At 39.4% G+C, this 26,878-nt stretch overlaps 1 long non-coding RNA gene across 1 annotated transcript in view; it reads right to left on the minus strand.

Annotated features, from left to right (window-relative positions):
* Positions 1-938: 938 nt before the first annotated feature.
* Positions 939-26,878, minus strand: part of LOC120313121 — a 35,768-nt gene continuing 9,828 nt past the window's right edge. The window contains exons 2-5 of the long non-coding RNA XR_005558061.1: positions 22,900-22,981; positions 7,599-7,738; positions 4,711-4,827; positions 939-1,271 (exon numbers count right to left, since the gene is read on the minus strand). This is a non-coding gene — a long non-coding RNA (uncharacterized LOC120313121). The remainder of the gene's footprint in view (positions 1,272-4,710; positions 4,828-7,598; positions 7,739-22,899; positions 22,982-26,878) is intronic.

Below are 26,878 nucleotides of genomic sequence, written 5' to 3' on the forward strand. Positions count from 1 at the left end.
GACAGTCCACATGGATGGACTCAGTTACAGGGGCAATAAGTGCACAATAGACCAGATTAGGAAAGGATTGTTAAGGAGAAAGTCTATCGATAGTTGCTAAGAGCTGACACTGACTTGATGGCAGATAATCTGTAAATCACACTTTTGACTCTAATAAGAAATCAACAAAGTGCCCTGGCATCATGGCAGATATACTGACATCATTACAGAACAGGCCCTCGTTCGATTGGACCTAGCCAAATCCTTTTGGAAATAAATCATCTATCATTTTCACCCCTCTCTCGAGCGAATAGATCTTTCCTGTAAGGAAACTATTTTTCAAAACACAATGTATGGTTGCAAAGAGTCCACTAAGGAAATATGCATGAGTTTCTCTGCATTGTTAATTTTTGTGGCGTGAACAGGTGTGAGTTCAGGGTCTCTTCTATTGCATTTCTTGAAAGTAACTAAGGATGAAAATTTTAGTTACTAGGTAACAAAGACCTGGGTAGCCTATAAAAAGACCTAATCAAATACAAGAACAACAACAACAACAGTTGCAATTAAAGTATGCTAGCATCTTGGGCTTCTGTATAACTCTGCATACCTTTGTTCTACTCAACAAAGAAAATGTGGATCGTATTGTGATGCTTTGTTGGGAACAAGGCCAGAATATGAATATAAACAGAGAAAGGAATTTTCTTTTCCTAAAGTTATGACACTGAAGCATCTCTCTTCTTTTCTGAATTTCTTCTTAGATGAAAGAATGTAATAACATAGATGATTTTTAGAAAGAAAATGAAATGTATTCTTCTTAACTCTTCATTAATACTATTGTGAATTAAATTTGCAGTTCTATCATTGCCTTTAACATGTTTATTTATTTTTTATCACCAGAGATAAAATACAAAATAAAGAAAAAATAAGAAAAAAAAAAAAACAGACTAAGAAACGTCCAACACTAACAACAAAAAGAGAGAAAAATAAAACATGTGTACAAAAAAAGCAACGCTGGCTGGGGAATTCTGCGAATCTTAAAGTTGCCAAAGTTGAGAAGCACTGCTCTAAGTCATTGGAATAACTTTACTACAAAAGGCATTTTCAAAGCTGACTTGAAGTTTCATTATGAAGTGACGGACTCTCAAACATATCTTCCTTGAACGACATGGTGTGTAGAAATCGTAGTCTAACACAAGGGGAAACCACCAGCACTATGACAGCTGTTTGAATTGATGGAGGAGACTTGGGCTTGCAATCAAGCTGTTCCTAGTTCTGCTCTATTATTTATTGCACTAGGGGAAAAAAGAAAAAGGAATTAAAATCCTGTCACGTAAAATCCAGTCTTATGACTGTACAATGTTGATCCAGCACATTATAAATGGATCTACATCATTTTTTCCAACAAGTATTGACTGTTCATATTTCTCTATTGTCAGAATATGTTCATCAAACATAACCACATTAATTAATAAGCTACGCATCAGTATATTGGTGCCAATATATTACCGCTAGTATGTAATGCCAATCATTCTGTCAGGCCCCGATACAGTGAAAATCAGGCATCTTATGCCAGAAAGGCAGAACAATCTCAGGGGTTGCCACAAAGAAGAGGGAGTCAAGCTGTTCTCCAAAGTGCCTGAAGGCAGGACAAGAAGCAACAGATGGAAAATGATCAAGGAGAGAAGCAACTTAGAACTAAGGAGAAACTTCCTGACAGTTAGAACAATTAACCAGTGGAACAACCTGTCTCCAGAAGTTGTGAATGCTCCAAAACTGGAAGTTTTAAAGAAGAGAGTGGACGGCCATTTGTCTAAAATGGTATAGGGTTTCCTGCCTAAGGAAGGGGGAGGTGGACTAGAAGACCTCCAAGGTCCCTTCCAACTCTGTTATTGTTATTATGCTTAGAAAGATTTCAGCTTACACAGCACATAGGTAAGGACCACCTTGAATATTGCAAAGCACTATGAAGCGGTATATAAGTCTAAGTGCTATTGCTATTCACTAACTATATCTCAAAGTTAGCATGTTGACCTAGTAGGGAAGGGTTAAAGAATCAGAAGGTCATCCAGATGAGTTGATCAAAAACATTCCTAGGACATGTTGCAACCTACATTGTGTTTGCCTTTTTCCTTGTCTTGTGATGTAGTAGGCCAAAGTTGTACAAACTCCAGTTCTGCTTTTGCTCAGGGCTGCTCAGCAAATGGATGATTTTTTGCTAGGAGCCTAAACTGTTTTGTTGGTTGCATGCCTAATAAACTGATGTTGTATCTTCAAAGTGATTTGGTTGCTTTAGGCGAGCTGGTTTTGGCTACAACAATTGGCACAAATAAGACCGCTAGCAAGCAACTCCAAGTCAGTATCTTTGTAAGCAGTGGGGGTTGCGGGGGAGGGGGGAAGGGAATTGACATCCACTCAGGCTCCCAGAGGCTTAGTTGGCTTTTAATTAATCTGATTATTCTTAACAGATTTTCTAAATACAAGAAATTGGAGGTGGCACTTGACTCGGAATTAACTCTCACACTAATGAGTACGACAAAGGCAAGATGTGATTGCAGGTAATATTGCTCACTGTGAATTAAGCAGAAAAGTTGTAGAATTAGGAAAGAGTGGAGAGGTTCATGGATGAAACGAAGGAGGAGAATTTCTTTTATTTTTTCAATCTGCAGAAAACCTTCCTTTAAAGCAGGGGTCCCCAACCCTCAGGCTGTGGACTGGCACCGGTTCACAGCCCGGCAGGAACTGGGCTGCACAAGTAAGCAAAGCCTCATCTGTGCACACATGGACTGCAGGCAGCACACAAAACTGGTGCTGCTTTGACATCCATTATAAGGTCCATAGGTTTCTGAGTCTATTAAAGGCATATCTTTTTCTAAATTTATGATAAGAGTATTATCAGCATGAACAGCTGGTCAAGTGTCTTGGAGAAACAATATGGCAATTACAATCAGAGAACTGTTTAGCAGTTTTATTCTCCTGCTTACCCAGATAGAATATATTATTATTCTATAGCATTGGACTATGCTTATTTTATGGTGAACACCACATTTGGAAAACAGCAGGTGTCAATGCAGTATTGTGATTCTGTAAACTGTGGCTTTGTTCCCAGAATGGGCCAATGAAGTGCAGTAAAGTGGGCCATGCATGCTCCAAAAATGGCTCAGTTGATGCACTCAGTTAGAAGTTAAATTAATTCCAAGAACTCAACTAAATCTTTCCTTATCATGAACTAGTGACCAGAAAGGAATTCCTCCCATCTTCTCCAATCAAGGCAAAGTCCTAGAGAAGTCCTGAAAAAAAAAAAGAGACATCTCTAGACACTCTGTCTTTATGTCTGTAAGTTTCAATCACCATCTCAAAACTACACATAGGGTACAATTAGACTAAAAGTGGGTAGCTGGTGTGCTTGCCCCTCAAATCTTGTGTGTGACCCCAAAATCCTAATTCTACTAATTTCTTCCCTTCTGGAGGAAAAAAATAAAATAAAAAGACAGAAAATGGGAAGCAAAATGGCCATTCCCCACAGTGGTGGGAATATTAAAACATGATCATGACATAGCAGACTTCAACATCCCTTGACATGTGCTACACTAGAGTAGGTCAACTGAAATGCTGTTCCTTCTTTCTCAGATTGTCCTAAACTTCCCTTAATGCATGTTTTAAATTTTTATCCCTGCAATGAAAAGCACCGATGGTGCAATTCCTTTTATCTGTATATTAAATGCAACATTTCTAATTTTGCACTTCTACACAACTTCACCAAACGAAGACCCAGATATCTGTCTGAAATGCACAACTTCTCCAACAGAAGTTTTGTGTTAAGCATTGACTGCAAGGGAAAGTAAAGATAAAACTAGCGGGTGGATAAAATTACATCCAAAGCAAGCAAGAAGCAAAAAAAAACTTGTACAAGAGGAATTTGGTAAACAAAAAATGCACAGATTTGGAAGAAGTATCTCCATCTTTAGAGCCACTCCACTCTCTTTTGGCCTTTAGAAACAATCTTTTGTTGGTTGGTAGAAGATAGAGTGTTACTTTCTCTTTATTAGCAAACATTTCAGAAAAAAATATCAATGGTGGCCATATTGTTCTTGACAGCTACAGATATATAGATTAAAGGCTTGTTAAAAACAGCCCTTGACGTGACAAAACATAATGGTTTTGAAAGAGACATTGTGTTAAGTTATGGCAGAGAGAGTGCATGTTTCATGTTAAATTGCCTAGAAGGTAATAGCACACTATAAGGAATTGTAATGATCCCATTGAAACTTCATCACAACCTTCACTGCTTTTGTGCTTTTCTCATTTGTGACTATTTTACGTGGTTCTGTTCTTTAAAAGAGAAAGGGGGGGAGTTGTTTCACACAACGACAGGTGTGAAACAGGAATTGGATATTTGGGTTGTTATAATTAGCTTTTCTTCAAGGTAACTCAAAATGTAAACTTAATAAACATAGCTAGATTAATTTGAGACCCCTTCAGTCCACGGTCCTATATGAATGTGTTCTGGATTGCTACTTGTATCCCAAATTGCTCTTCACATTTCTTAATTACTGTATTTAAATTAAATTAAAAGGGAAAGGGAAGGAAGGAAGAAATCTAGATTAAGGGAAGACATTTTTGGTTTCACAAGAGGTTTTTTTTTTTCCATTGCGAAAGAGATTTCTCAGATCTAATTTTCCAGGTGCTTGAGGACTATTTATTGATTTGTCTTCTAACTCAAGTCAATCTTACCAGCTAGATGAGATGAAATATGCTGGGCTTGTTGGCTGGAAACCTGGCAGCTCAGGTTCGAGACCCCAGCTCCACATGAAAGGGTGAGCTCCCTTCCTCGCCTCAGCTCCCGCCAACCTAGCAGTTCAAGAGCATACAAATGCAAGTAGATAAATAGGTACCACTTTGGTGGGAAGATAACAGCGCTCTGTGATGTCATGTTGGCCACAGGACCGCAGAAATGTCTTGGGGCAGTGCTGGCTCAATGGCCTTGAAATGGGGATGAGCACCAATCCCTAAAGTCGGCAACGACTAGTGCAGGGACTCCTTTGCATCTCACAAGTCTAAAAGTACAAATCTTATGTGCAAGAAAGAGAAAGAGTGTATCTCTTCTTAGTCCTGTTCTGCCCATTCTTCTTCTTCTCTCATCTAACTGCCCCCTTGTCCGCATGTCTTCCCAAGGTCTTTTCTGCGTTCCGTTACACTGATTTTTTTTGATAATAGATAATGGTATTTCAGCTGAAGTGAAATTTTCCCATTTATTTTATTCCTTCCAGTTGTGGAGCTAGTGAACCGGTTTGGCTTAAACTTGCTAAAGGAGACCTCATTTGCATTCTCGCTTCTAGTTACAAATGAGTGGCCTTGGATTTCAGGATTTCTATAAGCAAATCAAATGGGATTTGTTTGCTGACATTTTCTATCCTTGACAAATTCTTTGCTGGAGTTTCACTGGTGCTCAGCCTACGTTTGTTAATCTTTGATAGGAAACTGAGATTCCGTGAAGACATTCAGAATGGGAGGGAGGGAGAAACAGAGAGACGAAGAAGGAGAGGAAGAGAGAGGGAGGGAGGGAGGGAGGGAGAAAAAAGACAGAGGGAGAAAAGGAGGGGGAGAAAAGGAGAGAGGGGGAGAGGGAGAGAGATGAAGAAGGTGAAAATAATGAGAGGGAGAGAGAAGGAGGGAGAAAGAGAGAGGAAGGGTTTTTCCATCAATGAAATCTTCACTCTGGCAAAGACTGGCATAGTCAGATGTTTACATAAGACCATCCAACATTATTGGCATAATCCAGGGGTCCACAATCACTGGTCTGTTGACTGGCACCAGGCCATGGCATGCCAAAACCCGGGCCGTGCACACAAGCAATACATGAAACCACGCCCCTTCTGGTCTGCATAAACACCTTTCTTCACAGAACCGGTCCCTGGTGCCCAAAAGGTTGGGGGCCACTGGCACAAACTATACGGGTATTTGTATCAAATGCATTGAAAGGGTGCAGCTAGCATTTTCTGCTTTTCTTTTTTAAAAAAAAAAAACCAAATCATTGTTCTGTTTGTCTTTCCTTAATTATAGCTTTTAGCCCAATGATAATCCTGTCTGACTGAACTCCTAAAATATCCAGCAAAGTGGGCTCTAATACTGTTGACCTTGCTAAGGTTTCCACATAGTGTTTGCAAGGGGGATACAGTCAAAATACCAAACCGGCTAATGTGAGTTCTGCCTTCCCCACTTTTCCGCTTGACATGCACTAACTTTAAAACCTCCTAATATTGCAAATTAGGAGACGAGGCGACCCTTGTCAAGGCTAGCATAGCATTGTTCAGTCAAGTACACCAAGTGTGTACATCTGTACATTTGCATGAATGGAGGAGGGGAAAAAATAACCTAAAAATACTTTCACAAAAGGGAAACGGTGGAACGGCATATATAACCTGATGGCAACTCCAATTATAGGTTTCAGCTCAGACTATTATGATCCTGAAGAGGAACAACACGGAGGTGAGAGCTAATTGCAGGAAAGTCAGGACTCTGCTTTCAGCTTCTAAGTAAGAGAATGTATTGGGAGAAAATGTGGATGCATTTCCATAGGAAAGGGGAACTTCTTGGAAAAGCACATTGGTGCATTCATGATTTGGGTTTGTGGGTATATGTATATGTGTATATGTAGGTAGGTAGGTAGGTAGGTAGGTAGGTAGGTAGGTAGGTAGGTAGATAGATAGATAGATAGATAGATAGATAGATAGATAGATAGATATTCTTGGGTGTGTGTGTGTGTGTGTGTGTGTGTAAACCAGGCTGAATATTGTTTCTTTATATTTAGACTAGCATTACTATTCAATGCAATCTGCCTTAGACTTGACCAGTGTTGTACTGCAAATTTTAACATCTCTTCTTTCATAATCTTTGTTTAGGTGTATTTTTTTTTTCTTCCTCTAGTCCTTTCATAGACAATAAATTACTTTGGATCCAACCCTAACCCAATGTTCTACAAAATACCAAAGAATGGCAGATTTGATGGCAATAGTCAGTTTAATATAAATGTCACTAGTAGGGATTAATTTTCTAAGGTGAAGAAGAATTTGGAGGGAAATACCATTTGTTTTGTCTCGAGAAAGAAAGGAAAAAAAGAAGGAAGGAAAGAGGGGAGGAAGGAAGGAAGGAAGGAAGGAAGGAAGGAAGGAAGGAAGGAAGGAAGGAAGGAAGGAAGGAAGGAAGGAAGGAAAGGAGCATTGGTTCCTGGATATCTCAATGAATTGATTAAATTATTGGAATCTATATATCAAATCTCTTGTGAATTTTCACCAGAGGACTGTTGACACATGAGATTAAATCTGTAGTAGACTGTGAAAGGATTAGAAAACTGCTTCATGAATCAGTATTTAAATCAGAGGGATGTCACTAGTGCAAGAAGGAGCTATCTCAATCTAAAATGTCCTCATTCATTTATTTAGACCTACTGACCCTATTAACCTGAAACAGACTTTCAGAGTAGCCATCACTCCTGGGTGTATTTTCAAATGGTCATTTGAAGTTATTGTAAAACAAAGCAGAACAAATGGCAGAAAGGCCAGCGTTCCTTAAGAGTGTTCTTCTCTTCAGTGCCAAAAAGGGGGGCAGAGTTTCATGCTTACCTGTAAAGTAATTCAGGTTTTACAGTGAAGAAGAAATGGGGCTGCACCAACAAGAGAAATATCAAAGACTGACAGATGGTTCAAAAGCAAAGGAATAGCCGGGTTTGCTTGACGGAGTCCAAATGCAAGTCAAATGTGTTCTGTGTGACATATAGAAACAGAAAAGAAAAAGCTTCCCATTTACTAAGAGGTAATTAAGATGTAAGAATGCATTTATTAGTGGATGCTCTGCAAAGCGACGGGCTAGCGTAGAATTGCACACTTTGGAAAGGAGGTTAATTAATATGGATTTTAAATCATGACAAACCAAGTTAAGGTAATTAACTTTTGTAGTGAAAACTCTATCATTATAAGGGACACTTGCATCCAAATCTTTAGGACTGAACAATTGGTTTTGACATTTGTGCCTTTGTTTTGCCATCTTTAAGTAGCAATTTAGACTTCAAAGACATTTTAGTTGTGGGCAGATAAGGAGGAAAAGTGAGAGAGAGAAAGAGGAAGATCTTCCTTCCTTCCTTCCTTCCTTCCTTCCTTCCTTCCTTCCTTCCTTCCTTCCTTCCTTCCTTCTCTTTAAGTTATCAAAGTAATCACAGAGAATCTAATTCTGTGAAGTAACAAAGGTTCTATTGTACATAGAAAGATACAGAACAAATAGACAAACCTACAAAGAGCAGAAAGTAATAACAGGGAAGAAAAATATCATGCATTTTTATGAAAATGAACTTTGAGAAAATTGAGCCAAAAATAATGGGGGTGGGGGGGGGTTGCAATAAGGCAGCCTGGTTTGAGAACAAACACTCTGAGAAGGGAAGGGAGTAAAGATTGAAAATTTTGAAGGGAGGGGAAGAAAGGAAGGAGAGGGAGGGGAGGGGAGGGGAGGGGAGGGGAGGGGAGGGGAGGGGAAGGGAAGGGAAGGGGCAACTGGAATGAGAGATTTTATCCAAATCAGGGATTATAAAACCCATTTCTGTTTCTTTCTTGGCAAGGCATCATATAAGTGTTTAATTATCTGTTTACAGGCCTACAATATCCTGGAGAGAGATGGAAGAAAGTAGTAAAGCTGAAAAAAAATCTCTGCAAAATTTGGCATTTATAGGGTACTTTATTGAATCAAATTTCTAAAGGCAACTTCATTGGTGGCCTTGTCTTATTTTTTAAAAATTTAACAAGTTTGCAAGCCATTGTCAATAAATCCTACTACTAGCCCTTTTATTCCATTCCCCCTCCCCTTGAAATAAATTGGGAAGTTGGTTTAGAGAACACAGAGTTTGCTTGTTGCCCAAAGGAAGGAAATATTTAGCATCATTTTCCCGGGCATTAGTGAGGAATGCTACATTATTCAGAAACTCATATGAAAATTATCATATTTCCAAAATGCAGCAATGCCTGTTGATCTAATTATGTAAATGTAATTATACAGGTTTCATAGTCATTAATAATGGTAAAACAACAAGTTTCTAGGAGGTCCTACCTTATTCCATTTTTTAAACCTATGTTTTTCCCTCTTCCCAGCACTGAAATGATTTAGAATCCTACCTACATTTCCACCCCCCCCCCAAAAAAAATCAAATGAATAAATTATATGAATACCAGGAAAGGTTAAACATGTTCAAGCCTAGTTGGAAAAAAAAATTAAAATAAAATCAGCCTGATGAATATCCTAGCAATTGCTCCCTCCCTCTGTCTCCTGCTTACCAATTCTCATTTATTTTATTGCCATTTTACAACATGCCTCAAAGCTACACGACACAGAACAAAATTCATTCTTCAGATATTTGTTTGCTAAAAAGCCTTAATATTTATTTTGTGGTTAGAAGAAGCAGCAGACAATCTGTTTCCCATCAGGTTTTCGACTGCATTCTGTTGTGCAATTGTATCCTGCGACATTGCATCGTTATAATAATTGTTGTGGTGTGGGATGATCTGCAGCCATTGCATTTTGATCCAAAATTTAGAGAACTAGAGATCAGCAAAGGTGTTGCTTAGCTCTTATGAGGCAGAATGCATAAACCTGTTTTTTTTTTTTTAAACCACCCTGTTTCTGACTTCCTTTTGCAACAGGACCCAGTTTTGCCCTGCCATGGTTCAGAATAGAAACAAACCCAATTTGTAATCAGACTATAAAGACTTTTGACAATCAGGTTTATTAGTGCCAGTGGCCAGGAGTAGTGAAATGATATCTTTTAACAATATTTAGGTTATTGGCTTATGTTCTGTAGTTCAGCATATACACGGGTGGTTGCTGTACAGGAGACTAATATAATAGCAGAATTATTCCATCAGAATGGAATAATCAATATCACAAATAAACACGCTGATCAATGAGAATTAATATTTATTATTCCCTGCCTATTAAGAAGAGAGTATTAAGAAAAACACACATAAAAGTCAATCAGAATAGAGCTGGAAGAGACCTAGAGGTCATTTAGTCCAACCCTCTGCTCAGGCAGGAAACCCTATACCATTTCGGACAAATGGCTGTCAGTCTCTTCTTAAAAACTTCAAGTGTTGGAGCATTCACCGCTTCTGGAGGCAGGTGATTCCACTGGTTAATTGTTCTAACTGTCAGGAAGTTTCTCCTCAATTCCAGATTGCTTCTCTCCTTGATTAGTTTCCATCAGTTGCTTCTTGTCCTGCCTTCTGGTGCTTTGGAGAATAGCTTGACCCCCTCTTCTTTGTGGCAGCCCCTCAAATATTGAAACACTGCTATCATGTCCCCTCTAGTCCTTCTTTTCTCTAGACCAACCAAACCCAAATCCTGCCTATAAAGCATAGATTGGGGCCAATTATTCCTCCAGGATGGCATATTCTATCACAAATGGATACCCCAATCAATAGGAATTAATATTTTGCCCATCAAGAAGTGAATATCTTAATATCTTGCCCATCAAATAGTGAATATTAGCAAATGTACATATATAAAGCCTAGATCTGGACCAGATGCATGCATAAGGGCACAGTTTCAAAATCATATGGGCTAGTTTCATACCAAGTAATGTATGCTGGAGACTTTGAGTAATACACTATGTAGTTTCGTTTCACTGTTCAGTGTTTTAATTTGTGGAGGGACAGAATCAACCTCGCTTCAGGCTTCTCAGCAATTATGCTGCTCTCAAAAGGGCAAACCGTTAAAAATAGAAAGTCCTTAAAAATAGAAAAGACCTCATCTGATTTGGTTTACTTGAGCATGGATGCTTGGTTCTGAAACATAAAAGAAACAACAGCAATTCTATAATGATATATCTTCGACAGGTCCCATCCCTTCATCATGTCCTGTCTTTTAAGCATTTTGAAGGACACTTGGGGGTTCGTGACCTCTTTTTTTCAGCCCTTAGAATCTTTTGAAGTAGAACAGTAAAACACACGAACTGACCATAACAGAGATCTGAGACATGTATGAGTCCAAGCAATTCGTATTCTCCAAATTATTATTTTCTTAAATGACAGAGAAAGAGATACACATTAAAAAAAAAAAATACGGTCTGGCTTTCAAATGGAAGACAAAACAAAATCATATTAAAGGAAGCCCTGGAAGCTTCTCAATAGAGCTAATATTAATTTTAATCCTACATCTTAAAATTGTGCTCTCTTGCTTTAATTTAGTTTAATATCAGCCCCTATTACTATATTATTTCTATTATTAAGAAAACAACTCACCAGCAAGCTAGCATTGTTACCAGTGTAATGACTAAGTCCAAATTCAACTGAATTTCAAGCCGTTCTGTGGAACTAATTGGCTATTCTTGCCAAATTAGACCCCTATTAAGGTTATGTAGCTGTAAACATTGAAGAATATGCTTCAGGTAATGAAAAAAATTGAGTGTCTCCTAGCAGTGAAGGAAAATTGATGGAAGGAGAAAGGTTGGGCATTGGGAACCAATAAACACTCAGTGCTGATTAGTGAGCTCTTAAAATTTCACAAATTGGGCTACAAAGCAAGGTACCCTCCGATTGCTACAAGAAGGGGGTTGTGGTGACATATGGTGGTAGGGAAATGCACCTTAGTCAATTTAATTTAGCTGAAGGACAGCAAAAGCTTAAGCAGGTTCAATGGTGGAAGGCCAAGAAGATAAGGAGTTAGGCTTATGATCTTATGTTCATGCAGGAATATGACTGTAGAAGAAAATAACATTGTCCATACTTACTAAGAAACAGATGGTGGAGAAAGAAGACTATAGAAACAACGGCAATACATATATTTTATGTATTTCCATTGTGATATGTATCTCTTCTCATCTTTCTCACCTTCTCCTCTTTCCTCCTTCTCCTCCTCCTATTGCTATCTTATGATTTATCACTAGTTCTTTGTATCTTATCACTTTGTTGTTTGTATGTACACTGAGAGCTTATGCTCCAGAGACAACTTCTTTCTGTGACCAATCACACTTGGCCGATAAAGCTATTCTATTCTATTCTATTCTATTCTATTCTATTCTATTCTGTTCTGTTCTGTTCTGTTCTGTTCTGTTATTCTATTCTATTCTTATTATTACTACTATTACTATTATTATTACAGTTATTTCCAACAATGGGAGCTGGTATCTGCCAACATCTAATGGAACAAGGTTTCCCCTTCTCTTGGTCTACAGAAAGAAAGGAAGGGGTCCTAAACATATGGATAACCAGGGTAACTGAGGAATAATTCATTGTGAATGATAGAGGAGAAAAATCAGGTAAATCAGAATAAATAGAATTAGTGATTGTACAGTCCTGTTCAGGAATCACTATTGGGAAACTGCCACCTAGGCTGGAAGGAGGAGTCAAGTGAGGATCTAGCTTGGAGTCATTGTGCAGCTGCAAGTGGAGTAAACCTGACCTCCCCCAAGATCCATGAAGCCTTATCTGGTCCTTCCCAGGAGAAGACAAGCAGTCTGGGGGGGATTCTTGTAACATACAATAGGTGATAGACAATAAAGTTACTAACTTTAGCTATTCACAAGTGGCTCTGGTTGCTTGTGCTTGACAGCCACTTTCATGAAGTGAATAGCTAAAGTTTGAAAGTGTATACTTGGAATTCAAGAGGCGCATCAATTTAATTATCTTACTTAAAGCAGAACAAATGGCACAGACTAACTGTTGTCAATCAAGGACAGATCTGGAAGGAGTTGCAAAAATGGGGGCATCAGAAGATAAGAAGTGCATAAAGATTATTTATGCATAACAATTTACATCACATGTGTAGCTTAGGAGACATGCTCCCCCCCAAAATGGGGTGAATTAAAGAAAACCCACAAACGGGTGCACTCTGCACCCTTTTGCAAGGCCTCAGCATCTTTTTGGCATCATAGTGACCAGAACTGAGTGAATTGACCTAGTTGATCTAGCACCCCATTGGTGCTATTGAAAAAGGATGCTGAACTAAACAGGTATTTGATCTGGTCCAACTTCCAGACTCTTTTAATTTTTTTATGGAAGAGTAGATTCGATTCAACCTCTCCCCTCTTCCATTTACTTGCTTGTGTGATCCAGAAAAGTAACTCTTATTCATCTGAGCCTATTTCATGTAGCTGTTCAGATGATAAAAGGAAAAAGCAGGAGACTTGCCTCTGCTTTTGATTCATTACGGAGACACTAATGAGCACAGTTATGCATGGCTTAATTTTTTTAAAGAAAATTCTGAATAAATCTTCATTAACTGCATTTGGATATGAGGCCATAATATTTTAGATGTAGCTCCAAGCTGGAGAAAATAGGGGTTTATACCCTTTGCACATGGTAGACAGGTTGGAACCCATTTAGGACTAGTAAGCAGGGGTCCCCAAACCCCGGTCCATGGATTGGTACCAGGCTGTGGCAGGCCAGCAACCAGTCTGCACAAAGTCCCATCTGTGGGATGCAGGCAGCACACAAAACCACATACTCTCCAGTCCACTGAAAAATCTTTCTCCGTGGAACCAGTCCCTGATGCCCAAAAGGTTGGAGACCTCTGTAGTAGAGAACCTAGAATGAGCTGGACCTTTGACCAAAGGCAGGGCAAGACACAGCACAGTTCCTAACACTGCTCTGATAAACCTATTTTTGCTTTCCACTCTGTCTGCCAAACACACTGTGTATTTTATTGACTGTTTCCATGGTAGAAGAAAGAGCTAAACACACAACAGTTAGCACCACCAACTGTTTTTCCATCAGAAGATGCCACTGTAATTAGCATGTTAATTGCACCCCAAATATGACTGAAATAATATCAACAAGTCACATTATCATATCTTGGGCAAGAGAAGAAATAATCTTCAAATTGTTTAAGTGTTTTCTGGGAGTGGGGAAATCTGATTGAGGCAGGGTGATAGCTTGAGAAAATTAGTCTCAGTGACTGCTGTTGTGGTTTTGTTTCTTTTTAATCTAGCGGTTTTCATGTTGGAGCTTTCAGGTTTATCATGCAATTGGAGAACTATGGATTAGACTTGTGTTGTTCCTTGTTGAGGAATATAGGATATTGTGTGGCTTCTCTTTTGGGTGGATGTTGTGCTCGGACTGAAGGAGAACAACTGAATCCATCTCCTTTTGTTGGATGATAGTGTTGTACTTAAGAAGGAAAGACAAATCCTACATGATGGTGTGGTGGCCCAGTGGTTAGAATGCAGTATTGCAAGGCTAACTCTGCTCACCTTGCCAGGAGTTTGATCCCTTCAATTCTGACCGGCTCAGGGTTGACTTGGCCTTCCATCCTTCCAAGGTCAGTAAAATGAGGACCCAGATTGTTGAGGGGCAAGATGCTAGCTCTGTAAACTGCTTAGAGTGTGCTGTAAAACACTGTGAAGCAGTATATACAGTAAGTCTAAGGGCTAGTGCTATTATATATATAAGACACACACATATATATACACACCAATATATATATTGGAGACCTCTGTAGTAGTATATAGACACATATGTGTAGTGTATGTGTAGTATATACACACATACAGAGAGAGAGAGAGAGATGAAGCAGGAGAATTTTCATCTCTTTTCTCTAGACAGTTATTCACATCTCAGTAAAGATTTCAGTCAGCCCCACTAGATAGACCAGGGTGGGGAATCTACTTCATAGGAAAGCTAAAACTATCTTTATTGAGATGGGCTATAATAACAATTATAAATATACAATTGAATGTCTGATTGTGCTGGATGATGTTCATCTATTTCACTTCAAATGTTTCTGGGCTTCCAAAATGTGTTAGCCTCTTTTGCCTTGGTTTCCATCAAGATGTCAGCCCTACAAAACAGGCCAAATCATAAAATAGATGTCCCAAAGGTGCTTTTTCAAGAGGCAACTGGACTTTTTCCTTGAAGACATTTCGCTTCTCATTCAAGAAGATTCTTCAGTTCTGACTGAATGGTGAGGAATGGAAGGATTTATATTCCTCGCAGTCACCTGGTCCTTCCATTCCCCACCATTCAGTCAGAACTGAAAAAGCTTCTTGGATGAGAAGCGAAACATCTCCAACACCTTAGAAGCAAGTATCTCGTAGAAGGAGCAGGTACCTCAAAAGGCATTCATCCTCTAAACATAATAAAAAATGTGTTTTCTAAATAATAGGACTGAAGTGATTACATTAGCTTAGCATCAATGGTCTTCTATTGTAGGTCATTTAACAGGAAGAACCCTGGATTGCTAATTGCTGTTAATATGCATTCATTACATTCACCATGACAACACTTTCAATATTGGGACAATGAACTGGATGAACCAGCTTTGTAAAGAATGAAGGGGTTTTTTTTCAACTGTAAATATGTAAATTTGGAAGCATTTGAATAGGTCCTGTAGGCCGTTTTGCCTCAATGGTGATTTATGAACTTTTAGTGTCCTGTCCTAATTACTAAAGCATCATGAGGCCTCCACGTTCTCCTGAAGATCAGAACAGGGTTAAAACTCATAATTCTTATTTGACAGGGAAAAATTCAGAGTCTGTAAGAAATTGCATGTGTGGGCTTGTTTCTGTCTATAAGGTACAGGAACTATTTGGGAAGGTTGATGGAGGAAATTCTTTTAAAGTGATCCTCTATAGAGGCAATCAAAACATGAATAAGGAAACAAAAAGGCTTGTTCCCCAGAACCCAATGCCCAGATAAGCAGAGATTAACCCCAAGATTAATAATCAAGCAGTAAACAATACCTTAATCAAAGAACTACCAACTCAGACACACAATTGAATGATGAACATTAACCTAATCAAGGAATCACCAAGAACAGTACTGAAAGGCAAACCACTAGTATTTAAACTGAGAGCAAACCCCACTCCCTTCTAGCACTGATGATGTTACCTAGTTGGGTAATGAAATGTCTACAAGAAAACAACCAAGCTCAGAGACTACCAAGGATCCCTTATTCAACCTGGAACTACAAATATTCTCTTCTATTCGATCCTCTACAGCAGGTGTGTCAAACTGCCGACCTGCGAGCTGGATGCATCATGTCAAAACTGCACCCATCTCATTGCTGGCAATGCAAAAAAAAGCTGTGATACGTTGTGACACGTCATGTGACATTGTGAGTTTGACACCCCTGCTCTATAGAAATGGTGACAAGAACATATTTAGGACAAGGGTTTTTTTTTTTTTTTGGCTACCTGAGGACAAGAATAAAATGATTTCCCCTTTTATGCCAAAAGGTAAGTGAAATAAAAATTCACATTTTTTTAATTCCAAAAGATAAGTTTGATTAGTAATTCAAACTTCCTTCAACATCAACACTAACACCACTTACCCTGAACAGAGAGGTTGACTCTGGCTATGAATCAGAACAGACACAATACTAAACCTATGTTTATACATCTGGTCCAGGGAAGATTGCAGAATTAGTGGTGATATCACCAAGGCAACTAGAATGACCTGGATTCATTCCCTGTTCAGAATTTAATACAAGCAAGGATCACAACTCTTTCTTTAGTGCCAGTGGTAAGCAATTGTCCTGTAAAATGTTGTCTAATTACCACACAGTTTGGCTTTTCTAGAGTAGACGTGAGAGGCAAATTGTACTCCCATTTTGTTCACAAAAAACACCAAATGACCAAAGAAAGAAACAAGGGGAGCTCAGCGGTTTATGTGAGTTCTGATTCACTGGTTTAGGAAAAAAATCAGTGTGGCAGGAAGGAAATTGCACTATTCAAGAAAAATGAGGAGTCTAATGTATTTCAGGAACTGCTATTTAGTATCCTTTCTGAATTATGTCACGGATTGTAGGAGAACAGCAGGTAGAGCTGAGAGGGCAGAGTTAAATGCACCATCAGCTTAGAATCTGTCAGTCCTGCCTTGACTTGAACCCTAGGCAAGAACGATCCATGACTTCATTTTAAGAGTAAGGTAGAGTTTTACTAACGACAAGTGAAGTACAGTAATGCAAAGCTAGGTCTGAGGTTCCTGTGACAAGTCCATAGTGAAACCCCCCTGTTTCTCCCATCTGGCCTCCCGTTAGTCCCTTTATATCCACTCATATTCATATAAGTAATTTTTGGGATGGTCATCCTTGACATGTAACTGCATACTTCTCTCTGGCTGGATATCCTTGAGGTGTTTCTCCAGCTGGCACAAAGTACTTGAGAATATCCCCTTCCCCCACTCCCAAATGGCTTCCTTCCCCCTAGAGCCTATGGCAGGCTGGCACTGAAGCAAGCAAAAGTGGGCATGAGGTGGCAGATCTGACAGAGTCGTTGAGTTCTCACACTAAGTCCAAGTTCAACCCTTTCTGAATTCTACTGAGCTTGATCTTAATTAGGTGAACTAATTGTTTGCGATGGGCCGGTTTTATCAAAAAGATAATACAGATCAGGGTAAATAATTCATTTGTGCCATAAATTATAATTTCTAGTGGAATCCATTCTTCTTCTTTAAACATTCCAAAGCGATTGTCATTTGGAGAACCTGCAAGATACAAGTTGGCATTTGAACTTGGCAAAAAATTCTGTCCCTTAACACCCGTTCATGATGTATGGAAACTCCTTGTAATACTTTGTTATTATATTCATGGCTGCTTTGACAGACCTTAGGCCTTGCACCAATGCCACATATTCTATGTAAGATCCTGGAAAATGATGTCTGATCAATCAGAATAGAGCTGGAAGGGACCTTGAAGATCTTCTAGTCCAACCCCTTGCTCAGGCAGGAGACCCTATACAATTTCAGACAAATGGTTGTCCAGTTTCTTCTTAAAATCTCCAGTATTGGAGCACCCACAACTTCTGGAGGCAAGCCGTTCCACTGGTTAATTTTCCTCACTGTTAGGAAATTTCTCCTTAATTCCAGGTTGCTTCTCTCCTTGATTAGTTTCCACCCATTGTTTCTTGTCTTGCCTTCTGGTGCTTTGGAAAATAAGTTGACCCCCTCTTCTTTGTGGCAGCCCCTCAAATATTGAATGATGTTCCCTCCTTGCCCTCAAACCAATTAATTAAAAAAAAAACCATGAGGAACATTAGCAAAGGCATAAAATGGTCTAGCCAACCTCAGCTGATCTCAGAAGCTTAGCAGGATTGACTCTGGATGCCCTTGGATGGAAACCAACTTAGAATTCCAGAGTTGTAGGCTAAATGGGGAAATTGAAGAAAAAAAAATTCTAGATTTGCTTGTTTTTTTTTGGGGGGGGGATAACTGTTGGTGCTGGATAACTACTTTGGTAGGCCAGCCAAAAAAAAATTATGGTATGAGCCGTCAGAAATCAAGCTTGGCTGGAGGGCATTTTTACCTTTCTATTTTAATTAGTATCCTCGGCATGTAACTGAGAAGAAGATAGAGAGATGCTGGCATTCAGAAGACACTTTTCATCAGATGGATTATTTGACATCAGAACACACTTCTGTGACCCCACTGATGAATCCTTCTTCTGATTTTAACCACTTTTTCTCTTTTGCTGTGCCCTCTGGTTCTCTGTTATCTACCCTGGTTTACAAAGTTCAGACCGGAGAATCAATGTCTACCTTAGGTAAACCTCAACATCCCTTCAGGATAAATTGAAGAGTAAGCATCTTAGTGAACATCTGATGCTTTGCTTTTAATATTAATGGGACAATAAACAGGATGATAATGATGATTAGATATTTTAGGTAGCAACAGCTTTACAGCACATTGGCTACCCAGCTGTAAAAGGAGAAATCGTGGTCTGTTTGTGGACCTAGGAAACAATTGGCTTGGCTCATTAAAGTTTCTGTGCCAAACACATGAAGTTTTAATTATGAACATTTTGAAATATTCATGTGCCTGGTTTTCCTTATTCTGGTACCGAAATGAGATAAAAGTTCTTTTGAAATCCGATGACATAAAACATTTGATACTGACACTGTGCGGTTACAGAGTTGTGAGTTAATTAGTGTGAGTGAATATTTATTTGCTTGTAGACTAATTCTCTCCCTTGGAGAGATCTTGGGCAAAAATAAATAAATAGAACAGGAGTTTATAAGAAATTGACCTATATTAACGAACAATATTAACAGGGAATAGTTAGGGGTACTATAATCCTCACTTTGAGATTTAAACCTTCTGCTTTCAATTCTAATTCCCTGTTAGTTTGATGTTCTTTGTATGTGAATTTTTTTTTTCAATAAAGCAGCCAGACCTTGAACGAAGATCTTAAAGAAAGCATCAAATAATGCCCCTTGAATGTGGAACGACAATTGGGGCAATGGGGCTTGGAATGTCTGGCAGGCAGGAAGAGGGCAAAGAAATCTCTCCCTTAACAGTTCATAGAAAATATCCATAAGAGTATAATCTATGAGACTATAGAGTGTAGTTATGCAGACAGTTGCTTTAGTCTGGCAAGATTCTGCCTGTAGGCGAACATCAATAAATAAATTTCACAACTTCACTTAGGACTCCAATCTTGCAAACCCAAAGTAATCGTTCTGGAAGGAAAGGGATGCATTTTTCCAAGCAAATGCATTGCAAACAAATTTGGATCTGGGGGGTTGGGTGGGATGAAAATCATTAGAACCTCAACACTTGGAGACCTTTCTCCCCTGAACGAGTTTCATACTCTGCCATTTCTCCGAAATAAAATAATAGCAGTGGCCCCACGTTCATGGGGGCATATCAGCGTCTAATTGCTGAAGTATTTCTGCCTGAAATCTTACAGCTGTAAAATGTCCTAGACCTGTTTTGTAATGTCATGTTCATTTAATGAACAATAGTTTGAGCACTGTTTAGTAAAAATCCAAGTCGGTTTTGTTCTTTCTAAGGCTTGCCCTACCAGCCATAGGCTTTCTACATTCAGGTCAAACTTGAGGTCATGATAAATAGCAGCAGCAGTGAAGGAAATGATCACAACATCAGAATTAGTGTAGTAACACATTAACCTTATTCTTACTATATATCTTACTATATATCTTCATTGTTGTATTACAACGTAATGCTACGCTAGTATTAAGAATGGGGTATGCAGCTTCTCATGGCTCAAAAGAGACCCAGGAATTTGAACAGCAATTATTGAGATACGCCAGAACTTGCGTGAAATCTCAGGACCCACTTTTTGAGGAAGATTCGAAGGTTCTGAGAAAGTCAAAAGGATTGTCAAACTCACACATGGCAGAGGGCCAAGCTTGATGACTTTAAGACCTGTGGACTTCAACTCCCAGAATTCTAGATCTTTCTTGGTCCTTCAGCTGATAGGAAAGCAAAAATTCTTAACTAGGGAATTATCTGTTACCTAATCTTAAGCTCCAAATAGACATTGGTACGGTACGATGGCCTAATATCCCTATTTCAAAACGAGAACAATATACACACCACAGAACAGACTCTGCTCTCTGGACCTTTCCCTGCTCTCATTATAACCCTTTTTATGAGCTATCACTAAGGTCTCAATTCTGGATGGACAACATATTGCTCTCCAGAGAGAAGGGATAATAGCATCCACAGTTTCCATCCATGAGTTATGATCCAGTATGTCCCAAAAATGCCACTTTAACTCCTGAACCTTCCTCAAGAATGGCCAAAGAAACTCATTTAAAGACTCAGCTTTAAATTTTCATGTGTTTCTCCAATTTCCAGCAACTCCCCCCAAACTGCCCCATAGCAAACAATGAGTTTACTTAAGGACCACGGTGTTTACTTTATGCCCACTGTATTCCTTTAACGACCATGGCAAAAAGGGTGATAAAATCAGGCACAATCATACGATGATCCATTTTAATGAACAGTGTGGTGGCACAGTAGATAGAATGCAGTATTGCAGGATAACTGCCCACTGTCAGGAGTTCGATTCTGACTGGCTCAAGGCTGACTCAGCCTTCCATCCTTCTGAGGTCAGTAAAATGAGGACCCAGATTGTTGGGGGCAATATGCTGACTCTGCAAACCACTTAGAGAGGACTGAAAAGCACTATGAAGTGCTATATAAGTCTAAATGCTATTCCTAACTCTGCCCACTGCTGGGAATTCAATCCTGACCAGCTCAAGATTGACTCAGCCTTCTGTCCTTCCAAGGTCTGTAGAATGAGGACTCAGATTGTTGGGGGAATGTGCTGACTCTGCAAATTGCTCAGAGAGGGCTGTGAAGCACTGTGAAGCGGTATATAAGTCTACGTGCTATTGCTTGCTATCGCTGTTGAACTATAACTGTAATTGCAGGCTCATTTATAGTCGTAAGTCAAGGACTACCTGTCTATGTAAGAAAGTTTTCATGTCCCGTCAGGCCTCCATCTGCTGCCTCCATTTCCCCCCATTTCTAATCACTGGGCGCATTGATTTCACCAGGTCACAGAGTGACACCTCCTATAACTAATGGCGGCGAAAGAGCTTTCGAACAAAAATAAATAAAAAAGCAGCAAAACGAATGCTTCAGGACTGATGGCCATCCATTCTTGAAGGGCATACTTCCGCAAGTATTATTCATGGAAAAAGTCCCTTTAAAAATCGATAATTCTCTAGGAATGAGTGATAGCTCCCCAAATGATGGATTCCGTGCCCTGGATAAGACTTTGGCAGTTTCTTGGGATTGCCTGTGAGCAATTTAGACTGATGGGGGCTGGGGGAATTCGCAAATCTTCAGCAGGTATCCTAGAGTCCCCTAATTTTTGCACAGGTGTTATCTTCGTCTGGGGATATTTGCATGCAGTGGGCTCACACAACCCAAAAAGATCCTTCTGACTATTTTACAAGATCCAGACATTACCTGCATGATATAGCTGTAGCTTTACAGAACTCATTCCATGGAGAGTTTTGGAATTTCCTTTGAGTCAACAGTTTCCTTAAAAAAGCAATAACATCATAGATATCTGAACTGATGTTCTGGATCAGAACTGACCTAATTCCTGTTGAGTACTGTCTTCTGAATCCCATCATTTTTTTTGCTCTTTCTTAGAGCTTAACTTTGATGAAGATTATTTTTTGATTTTTAACTTTTGGGCATTTGATTGTACCATGGAGATTTTATTGCAAAGTACTGATTGTCTTCCCTGAGGGACAACCGCTTCTGAGAAACTAAAATTGAATCATAGGTAATATACTTTCAGTATCATCAGCTGAGAAACTACACCAGAAATGGATTTTTTCCCCTTCCTTTTCTCCCTGTGAGATCCCGTATGCTACTGGATCACCACTATGCAATATGGAGCAGAATAGGTGAGTTCTTGGTTTGATCCAGTTTTAGGCTTCTTCTTGCATCTTAACATTAATCTGTTTGCCTTTCCCAGTGAATAAGAGATGAAAGAATATAAGGGAATGCTAAAAGTTAAAAATGCACATAGGAAAGCCCAGAATGTCACCCAGTAATTGCACTGTAATAAATAAATAAATAAAAATAAATAATAAAATAAATAAAATAAAAAATAATAAAAATAAATCAAATTTATTTTTGATTTCAAAAATAAATCAGAAGCTGAAGACAACATCATAAAAAGTAATAGATATCAAAAGAGAGCCAAGAATTCTAGATCTTTCTTGGTCCTTCAACTGATAGAGAAGCAAAAATTCTTAACTAGGGAATTATCTGTTACCTAATCTTAAGCTCCAAATAGACATTGGTACGGTACAATGGCCTAATATCCCTATTTCAAAATGATGACAAAATACAGACCACAGAACAGACTCTGCTCTCTGGATCCTTCCCTGCTCTCATTATAACCCTTTTTATGAGCTATCACTAAGGTCTCAATTCTGGATGGACAACATATTGCTCTCCAGAGAGGAAGGATAATAGCTTCCATAGTTTCCATCCATGAGTTATGATCCAGTATGTCCCAAAATTGCCACTTTAACTCCTGAACCTTCCTCAAAGTGGTAGAATAGCCAAAGAAACTCATTTAAAGATTCAGCTTTAAATTTTCATGTGTTTCTCCAAGTAGGATTTTCTGAATTACATTGGGGGGGGTGGGTGGGCGGAGAGAGACAAATATACAAACCCAGTGAAATAATCATCTCCTCATTTGTAGGTGTTCCTTCATCCGGAAGAATTGCTTGATGACCAATTGTCTCCCAGTTGTGCTGGTGAACAAAAATAATCAAATTTTAAAAATCCGTCCTGCTGCAACTACTTGTTTTGTGAGCAAGGTTCTGCATGAGACAGAAGCAGGGTACGTTAGGAAAACACTTCAATTATTCTGCTGGAGCACTTCACAACTCCCAAAGTAACAACTCTCCCCCCCCCCCCCCCGCTCCCAAGGATAGGATTTGTAAACAACATCATGCCCAATTCCTTACTTCTCTTTTGCAGAACAAATCAGTCATCCTTCACTGAAAAATAAAGGGAAGGATTTGCAAGGAAAAAGAGGAACAGATGGAAGAGATAGATAAATAGATGTATAGTGTGTGTGTGTGTGTGTGTGAGAGAGAGAGAGAGAGAGAGAGAGAGAGAGAGAGAGAGACATAGATAGATAGACAGATAGACAGACAGACAGACAGATAGATGAAAAGAGAGATAGAAAGAGAGAGAGAAATGAGAGAGAGATGAAATAAATAGAGATTATCTGAGATAGAGACAGAGAGAAAGACAAACAGACAAGCAACTCCATCTCAATATTTAGCATGCTCAACCTGCTTCTAGTAACCCAGCATGGAATTTTCATAAAACACACAGAGACTATCTAAGTGTGTTTTGAATAATGTACTTAGGAATGCCTTATTGGCCTTTTAGCATTAAACATATGATGGACTTTAGATGCATCAAAGCCTTATCTTTGAGCCTTCCTGTATGGCAGTTGAGCAGCTCCATGGGGGTAGATCAATACTGATGCACACAAGAGCGATTCAGGTGTTTTCACGTCACAAAAGGTTCCCAAATCATCCAACTGGCTAAAGTTGTTCTCACTGTCAGGAAATTTCTCCATACTTCTAGGTTGGACCTTCAACCTATTACTTCTTGTCCTGCCCTCAGGTGCTTTGGAGAATAAGTCAATCCCCTCTTTTCTGTGTCAGCCCTTCAAGTATTGGAAGACAGTTATCATGTCCCTCCTAATCCTTCTCTTCGATGGGCTAGACCAGAGGCCCTAACCTTTTGGGCATCTGGGACCGGTTCCATGGAGAGAGGTTTTTCCATGGACCAGAGAGTGTGTGGTTTTGTGTGCTGCCTGCATCCCATGGATGGGGCTTTGGTTGTTTGTGTGGACTGGTTGCTGGCATGCTGCAGCCTGGTACTAGTCCATGGACTGGGGATTGGGGATCTCTGGGCTAGACGTACCTAGTTCCCTCAAAAGTGGAGTGATTCACGTCTGGATATGGTAATATGTCTTCAGTATATTGCACTCCAGATATCTGAAATGTGGCTTGTCTCATATCTGGATGAATATCCATCCTTGTCTCTTGGAAGTCATACATTTCACAGACCAGATAATTGCTTAATTCCAGGTGCAAAACATGTTGTGCCTTCATCCAAGGAAGTGCTAAAGGCAGGATATGCTATTTGGTCTCTGAAGGATTGACTGAAGATTTTCATTTGTTTATTTATTTAGAGGGGTGGGGAATAAAGCAACTTTCTTCCTTTCTCCCCAGCAAATGTCTCTATTGCGAGTTTATTTGCCATCTCTGCTTCCCCAGCATCGTCCTTCTGCTCAGACGTATTTCATTGGCATTGATTTCCATAGCTACATTAGCTTGCAGTTCTTAAGCTCAATTTCAGTTCATTATCTTTGGGCTCCTGGCTCTCGCTCACTTCCTCCATACAGAGATGTGGTTTGCTTTTAAATCCAGAGAGTCGAGGGGCAATTGGGGCTTTTATTTCAAGAGAGGCTCTGAGCAATTTGAAAAGCCAGGGGAATTGCCTAAATTATTTTGAGAAATATGGATTTCATCTAATGGATGTGGCTTGCATCAGCCTCAACTGGAGAGTACTTTCTTTTATATATATATAAAACTGCTGGGTGAATTGTCTTATTATGGAAGTTGTTGGTAATTCGTTGGACGTGAGTGGACAGTTCTTATTTGCAACTTCAGAAAGTTAGGCTTTATGAAGAAGGAATAGAGTCATCATAAGCAGAATGAATGAAGTTCAGCTGGGCAACGTGCTCCATTTAACTTTGCAAAGTTTGGAAAGCTTTGCCACACTGGCCTGAACTAGCAAACTGATGAAACTGTGGGGTCCTTGGTGCTCTCGGAATTTGGTGGTTTTCTTGCAGATGTTTCATTACCAAATTAGGTAACATTATCAGTGCTAGAAGGGAGGAGGAGGAGGAGGAGGAGGAGGAGGAGGAGGAGGAGGAGGAAGAGGAGGAGGAAGAGGAGGAGGAGGAGGATTGTGGGGTCCTTGGTGCTCTCAGGGTGGTTTTCTTGCAGATGTTTCATGACCCAACAAGGCAACACCATCAATGCACTGATGATGTTTATATATTTATTTACTCATTACATTTACCTAGGCTGGTGTAATGAAACATCTGCAAAAAAACAAAAACAAAAAAACACCAAGCTCAGAGACCAGCAAGGACAGGTCAACCCTGAACTACAAATAATCTCTGCTATCCGAAACTGATAAAAACAAGGCTGATTTGCAATGACAGAAAGCTTTGAAGACATCTGATAAGTAGTCTGGGTGTAAACTAGATTTAGCTGTGTTTTTCTTATCACACACCTTTCAATCTGGGGGGAGGGAGGGCTTAAAACTTCTTATTGATTCTCCCCACTTTACATAATAACATCAGGAATCCCAAAAGAGACCAGTTTGATCTGTTTAGTCTGAGCACCCCTGTCAGTGGCAGGAAGTCCTATAGGATTTGGCCGAATAAATCAACAAATAGAACATGATGGGTGTATATGTATATATTCATGGATGCCTTCCTTTGAGATGCCAGCTTTATATGCTGATCTCTGGCTTGTTTTAGCATGATGAGCAGGAATGGGACATCTTATCCTTTCTTGGAGAATGACATAACCAAAATTCAGTGTCTGTTCTCCAAACAATTGGCCCTTGCAGCTTTTATTAAAAACTGCTGAAGTTTCAAGACGGGGGGCATTAAGAGAAACTAGTGAAGAAACGAATGGAATAAATGGCTTTCTGCAACGACTAAAAATGGAGCACAAATGTAGCACAGACCAGTGATGCAATAGATGGAGGTTCCTTATAATGCAAACCTTGGTGAATAAATGGTGTTCTTCAAGGATTATCTCCTGGGCCTTTAAACCTAACCATTAATTTGCAGTCTGGATCCTGTACACAATAATACTTTTTCAGTCATCATGGCTCTCCCACCGTTCCCCTCCCCTCCATTTTAAAAATTAAAGTGAGATGGGAAGCATTTAACCACATCAGTATGAATGGATTTTTCACATCACATTAAGCTGCAATTTAAGTGGCACACTTAACTTTGGCTCAGCCCTTTGTGAAAGGGGACTGGGCTGCAAAATTTCCGATCACTACTAAATGCCAGCAAAGGGGAGACAGAAAGTTTTAACCCTCTGGTGTCATTTTTGTTGCCTAGGTCTGGAAAGCCTAAAGTGAGTATACTTTGAGGATCATGGTTTGTGGTTTATGTGCCCTGTGAACCCAGCTTATCTAGTTTGTTTATAATTTATGGTTGAGGATTTTGTAGTATAAAAACCCACAATTTTATTGCATGGGATGTGTAGGATAGTGCAAGAACCACATACATCCTATGAGATATCTGCCTACATTCTCCTCGCCTTTGAAAGAAACTTCAACATGATATTGCATCAGAAGTTATATGGGAAGAAAACCAGGATATTTTTTTTCCCCTGCATGGCACGAATTTAAATTATGACAAATTCAAAATCTCCTCCCCATCGCATCAAAGTTCTGCATTCTCCAGTACATTGCTGCGCCTACTGCTATTAATCTATAATTTCCTGCCCCTTGAAAATCAATGCATTCACAAGTGGTTGCAGGTAGCAGGACAGTAATTCTTCATCTTTAAACAGAATGAATTCTTATTGTTC

This window comes from Crotalus tigris, unplaced genomic scaffold, assembly GCF_016545835.1.
Source record: "Crotalus tigris isolate CLP2741 ecotype Arizona unplaced genomic scaffold, ASM1654583v1 scf7180000018585.330925593:3314079, whole genome shotgun sequence".
Lineage (NCBI taxonomy): Eukaryota > Metazoa > Chordata > Lepidosauria > Squamata > Viperidae > Crotalus > Crotalus tigris.